Source organism: Symphalangus syndactylus, chromosome 17 (assembly GCF_028878055.3).
Source record: "Symphalangus syndactylus isolate Jambi chromosome 17, NHGRI_mSymSyn1-v2.1_pri, whole genome shotgun sequence".
Classification (NCBI taxonomy): Eukaryota; Metazoa; Chordata; class Mammalia; order Primates; family Hylobatidae; genus Symphalangus; species Symphalangus syndactylus.
The window spans coordinates 18,454,694-18,460,693 of record NC_072439.2 but is presented as its reverse complement, the minus strand read 5'-3'; the positions used below and the strand labels follow the sequence as shown (position 1 = coordinate 18,460,693).

Genomic DNA, 6,000 nt, shown 5'->3' with positions numbered 1-6,000 from the left:
ACGTATGTAATTTAAAATTTTCTGGGCCAGGTGTGGTGGCTCACACCTGTAATCCCAGCACTCTAGGAGGCCAGGATCGCTTGAGCCTGGAAGTTTGAGACCAGCCTGGGCAACAGAAGCAGACCCTATCTCTACAAACAATTTTCAAAATAATTAGCTGGGCCTGGTGGTACAGCCTGTAGTCGCAGCTACTCAGGAGGCGGGGGTGGGAGGATCACCCAGGAGGTCGAGGCTGCAGTGAGCTGTGATTGTGCCACTGCACTCCAGCCTGGGTGACAGAGCGAGACCCTGTCTCATTTAAAAAAAATCTTTTTTTAAAAAGGAAACATTGCACACAAGTGAATACACACCTGTAACATACGTGTAAGGTAGAAAGAGTGACAACGAGAGACACAGCCGTGACCAGCTCCCAGCTCAAGGAAAAGAACATTCCTGATGAGCTTTCACGAAGGACATGGACTCGAGGGGCTCTCGGGCCCTGTGCGTGTGCAAGGCGCGCGCGTGTGCGCTTGGGTGCGCGCTGGGGTGGCCTTCTGCCTGCGCGCGCCCTCACGTCCCCTCCTTGCACCCTGTCTCGGTCTTCGCAGGCGGCCGGAACGTGAGCGTGCGCGGCTGCGGCTCCCGAGACCTGTGCAGCGCCCTGGACTGGACCCACGGGCTCTCGGTGCTCCCAAGACACTGGCTGTCCAGCCACTGCGGCCCCGACCGCCGCGCCGTCCTAGAGTCCCACTGCCGCTGGGGCGCCGCGCGCGGCCTCCGCCTCTCCCTCCCGGTTCTGGCGGTAGTCCTGGCGACCGCGACGCTGTCCTAAGGAATCCCGCCTGGACCACCCTGCCGCCCGGGAGGCCCCCTCCACCTGCTTGTTCGGCCCTGGCTAGATGGTGCCCTGGCTCCCCTCTGCTGGGGCAATGCGGGGACCTGGAAGCTTCTGGTGAGAAACTCAGGAAGCAAGGGTGAGCTTCCTCCCTCAGACTAGCGCTTCCCAAAGCCAGACCTTCTGCTCCAGACTCAGGGCTTACTCAAGGCTAAGTCCTCTTACCTCACACCAGGGCCCCAAATGCCATGCCTCCATCAGCCGAGGCTGTGTCTTCCCCCCTCAGACTAAGGCCACTCACCTGCTGCTGAGATCAGGCGTCTGCTCACCTAAGTGGGGCGGGGAGGGGGGGCGCTGTACCTCCCCGCTCAGATTAGCACCTTCCCCAAGGCCAAACCTCCTCCGTCAGAAGAGGGCTGTTCTTCTTCCTTAGGTTAGAGACACCCCAAGAGGCCAAGGTGGGTGGATCATGAGGTCAGGAGATCAAGACCATCCTGGCTAACACAGTGAAACCCCATCTCTACTAAAAATACAAAAAAAAAAATATATTAGCCAGGCGTGGTGGTGAGCACCAGCTACCTGGGAGGCTGAAGCAGGAGAATGGCGTGAACCCAGGAGGAGGAGCTTGCAGTGAGCCAAGATCGTGCCACTGCACTCCAGCCTGGGCGACAAAGTGAAACTCTGTCTCAGAGAAAAAAAAATTAAAATTAAAAAATTGAAAAAAAATAAAAGATCTTTGGACTCAAACAGACCTGGGTTTGTGGTGTGGATTCACAATCTATCTGCAGTGTAGTCTTGGACAAGTTTCATAACCTCTCTGAGCCGCGTGTTCCCATATTGTAAGGTGTTATTGTAAGGTACATTAAGCACAAGGCTTGGCCCACCCTAAGCATTCAACCAATTGAAATAGTCATGTCTTCGGGTTGTTAATCATGAAGACTGTGCTATTATTTATCCACATTGTATAGAGGAGGAAACTGAGGCTGAAGGAGGCTAAGAGGCTGCTAGTATGTAGAACAATGGGACTGAACACACAGCTGTCTGAGTCTAGAAGATAAAATTCCCCCCCTTAAACATTAAGAAAACATCCAAATATACACAAAAGTTGAGAAAATAGTATAAAACCTATGATAGACTGATACCCCAATCTATGATGGGACCAAAATGTGACTGAGGCCAGAGCCCATGGCAGGTGCTCAGGAAATGTTTGCAGGCAGAAATGGTCATTAAATGACCCTTCAGGTATCAATCTCCCAGTGTCCAAAATTATCCACATTTTGCCAAATTATCTCTCTCTTCCTTCCCCTCTTCTCTGCCTCCTCCTTTCCTACACCTTCCCCTCTTCCTCCCTCCTCTCCTCTCTCTTTTGCTTTTTTTTTTTTTGAGATGGGGTCTCACTCTGTTGCCCAGGCTGTAGTACAGTAGCATGATCTTGGCTCACTGCAACCTCCACCAACCAGGTTCCAGCGATTCTCCTGCCTCAGCCTCCCGAGTAGCTGGGATTACAGGCATGCATTACCGTGCCCAGCTAATTTTTGTATTTTTAGTAGAGACGGGGTTTCACCATGTTGGCCAGGCTGGTCTCAAATTCCTGACCTCAAGTGACCTGCCCGCCTTGGCCTCCCAAAGTGCTGGGATCACAGCGTGAACCACTGCTCCTGGCCTTTCCTTTGCTTTTATCCTCCCTCCTTTGCTCTTTCTCTTTCCCTTCTTCCTTTCTTCCTTCTTTCCTCCCCTTTCTCTTTCTCCCTCCTCTCCTCCCTTCTTTCTTCCTTTCTCCCTTCTTTCCTTCCTGTATTCCCTCCCTCTTCCCTTCTTTCCTTTTTGTGCTGAGACTTTTAAAGCAAATCCCAGATATCATATTTCACCCATAAATACTTCCATGTGCATCAGAGCCCATGCTTTCGACTCTTGTAGGATGGACACATCCTTTCTGGGAGGGAGGATGGAATAAAATAAAGCATACTGAGAGCTTAGCATTACCCACACCCATCCCTGCCTGTTTGCAGAAGGCCTAGAAATATCCTAATCCTTCAGGGGAGATCTCCCTCCACCCATGGATCTGTGACATTCTTCTAAATCCTTCATAGAAAGCTCATATCAAAAAGTGACTAGTTCACCTGTCTCTACAAAAAAATTAAAAATTAGCCTGGGTGTGGGGGCACGCACCAGTGGTCCCAGCTACTCAGGAGGCTGAGGTGGGAGGATCACTTGAGCCTGGGAGGTTGAGGCTGCCGTGAGCTGCGATTGTGCCACTGCACTCCAGCCTGGGCGACAGAGAGACCCTGTCTCAAAAAGAAAAAAAAAAAGTGACTAGTTCAGTATGCATACAGGAGACATAGCCACAGAGTTCAGCATAGTGGTTCAGAGGATGTACTCAGGTTCCAGTCTGTCTGGGTTCGAAAGCCAACACTTTGCCAGTTACTAGTTTTTTTTTGTTTGTTTTTTAACCTTTGGAAACAGAGTCTCACTCTTTCACTCAGGCTGGAGTGAAGTGGCACCAACTCAGCTCACTGCAGCCTCTGCCTCCCAGGTTCAAGCGATTCTCCTCCCTCAGCCTCCCCAATAGCTGGGATTACAGGCGCACCACCATGCCCAGCTAATTTTTGTATATTTAGTAGAGATGGAGTTTTGCCATGTTGCCCAGGCTGGTCTCCAACTCCTGAGCTCCGGCAATCTGCCTGCCCCGGCCTCCCAAAATGCTGGGATTACCACCATTTTGTGAGCCACTGAGCCCAGTCACTAGTTCAGTTACTAGTGGCCTCAGGTGAGTACCTCGACCTCAGCTTTCCCATTTGTGAAGTGGGACAATAATGGTTCATACTCATAGAGTGGACACAGAGGTTGAAAGAGTCCACACATACACAGAACTCAGAACAACGCCTGGAATTCAGAGTTCAATGCAGGTAAACGGTGGCCCTTACTGTCATTATTGGGGAGGGGAGTGCTCTTTGGGTCATGGGTCCCGTTTCTGTCTGTTACCCAACATGGCCTCCCGTTGTGAAGGTTGCCTACCCCAAGGTATGGGTGTGAAGGAACCTGGGGGTGGTGAGGAAGGAAGACAACATCTCTGCCAGACTGGAGTCTAGTGGGGGATGGGTCCCGGATATGACCCGTCCTGGCTGAGTCCAGAGTCCACGGCAGGTGGTCAGGAAATGTTTGTGGAAAACAGTCATTTAATGGTCCTGGAATCTGCAGGGGTAAAAGGACTTTGGGGATGGGGTGGGGCTAACCTGGGTGAAGAATTTGATGTTATTATACATTGCTAATTTTCCAGAGGGGCATACATGTAGGCATATTATTCAAGCTTTTAAATTTTACTATAAACTATTTAAAATAAACAAAAACAAATAAAGAATAAGTGGAGTCTCTTGGCACTCAGTTGAAAGACAAAAAACATCAAAACATTTGAACTACATACCCAGTGGCCATAGCTGTCCCTGGCCACAGCTCCTTTCCTCACTCCTCACCTGAGATCACCTCTATCCTGAACATGGTATTTCTAATTTTGCCACCTACAGGCATGCTTTTGATTTTTTTTTTTTTTTTCAGACAAGGTCTCACTCTGTTGCCCAGGCTGGAGGGCAATGGTGGTATCAATAGCTCACTGCAGCCTCAACCTCCTGGGCTCAAGTGATCCTCCTGCCTCAGCTTCCTGAGTAGCTGGGACCACAGACATGTGACACCATGCCCAGCTCTTTCTTCCTTCCTTCCTTCTTCCTTTCCTTTCCTTCTCCTTTCCCTCCCATCCCCTCCTTTTCCCTCCCCTTTCCTTCCTTCTTTTCTTTCTCTCTGTCTCCCTTCCTCCCTCCATCCCTCCCTCCCTTCCTTCTTCCTTTTCTTTTGAGACGGAGTCTCACTCTGTTGCCCAGGCTGGAGTGCGGTGGCACGATCTCGGCTCACTGCAACCTCCGCCTCCCAGGTTCAAGTGATTCTCTCAGCCTCCCAATTAGCTGGGACTACAGGTGCATGCCACTGCGTCTGGCTAATTTTTTTTGTATTTTTAGAGATGAGGTTTCACCATGTTGGTCAGGCTGGTCTCGAACTCCTGACCTCAGGTGATCCATCCGCCTCGGCCTCCCAAAGTGAGGGATTACAGGCGTGAGCCACCGCGCCCAGTTCCTTCCTTCCTCCCTCCCTCCCTCCCTGCCTGCCTGCCTGCCTGCCTTCCTTCCTTTCCTTCCTTCCTTCCTTCCTTCCTTCCTTCCTTCCTTCCTTCCTTCCTTCCTTCCTTCCTTCCTCTTTCTGGTCTCCCTATGTTGCCCAGGCTGTTCTCAAACTCCTGAGCTCAAGCAATTTTCCTGCCTCGAACTCCCAAGGTGCTGTGATTACAATTATCAGGGTGAGCCACTATGCCCAGCCAATTTTAATTTAAGGGAAGTTTTCTCTTCTTTTCTGCTTGGCTCTCTCCTCACCTTTCTCTTCTGTCCCCCACAGACTCCTTCATAGCAGTGCTCATAGCTCACTGCAGCCTTGATCTCCTGGACTCAAGTGATTCTTCCACCTCAGCCTCCCACGTAGCTGGGACCACAGGCATGCACCTCCATGCCGAGCTACGTGTATATGTTTTGTAGAGATGGGATCTCACTATGTTGCCCAGGCTGATCTCGAACTCCTAGGCTCAAGCGATCTGCCCACCCTGGCCTCCCAAAGTGCTGGGATGACAGGCAAGAGCCACTATGCCTGGCCAACTCTCTGCATCTTGCTTTTCTCAACCCTCCGAGTCATTTGATTCACCCTTTCTAATGGCTGTGTGGCGTGGTTTCCATGGCCTATGGCATGGATGTACCAACATTTATTCAGCAGTCATCGTCTTATTGAGGAGAATTCACGCTGTTTCTCTTTTGTCCCTCCCACTGTGAGAGACGCAGCAGTAAACATTCTACTGAGAAGACAGTTATCATCTGTTATGTGTCTCCATGTCCTGAATAATTTCTAATGAATTTTAAAAGCTTGGGGCCAGGTGCAGTGGCTCACGCCTGTAATTCTAGCACTTTGGGAGGCTGAGACGGGTGGATCACGAGGTCAGGAGTTCGAGACTAGCCTGACCAACATGGTGAAACCCTGTTTCTACTAAAAATACAAAAATTAGCCGGGTGTGGTGGTGAATGCCTATAATCCCAGCTACTCAGGAGGCTGAGGTAGGAGAATCGCTAGAATCCAAGGAGGTGGAGGTTGCAGTGAAC

At 50.7% G+C, this 6,000-nt stretch overlaps 1 protein-coding gene across 1 annotated transcript in view; it reads right to left on the bottom strand.

The window, feature by feature from the left end:
• Positions 1-278: 278 nt before the first annotated feature.
• ZNF404 (zinc finger protein 404) overlaps positions 279-6,000 on the bottom strand; it is a 177,136-nt gene continuing 171,414 nt past the window's right edge. The window contains exon 2 of the mRNA XM_063621072.1: positions 279-308. The gene's annotated coding sequence lies outside the window, so the exon portion shown is untranslated. The remainder of the gene's footprint in view (positions 309-6,000) is intronic.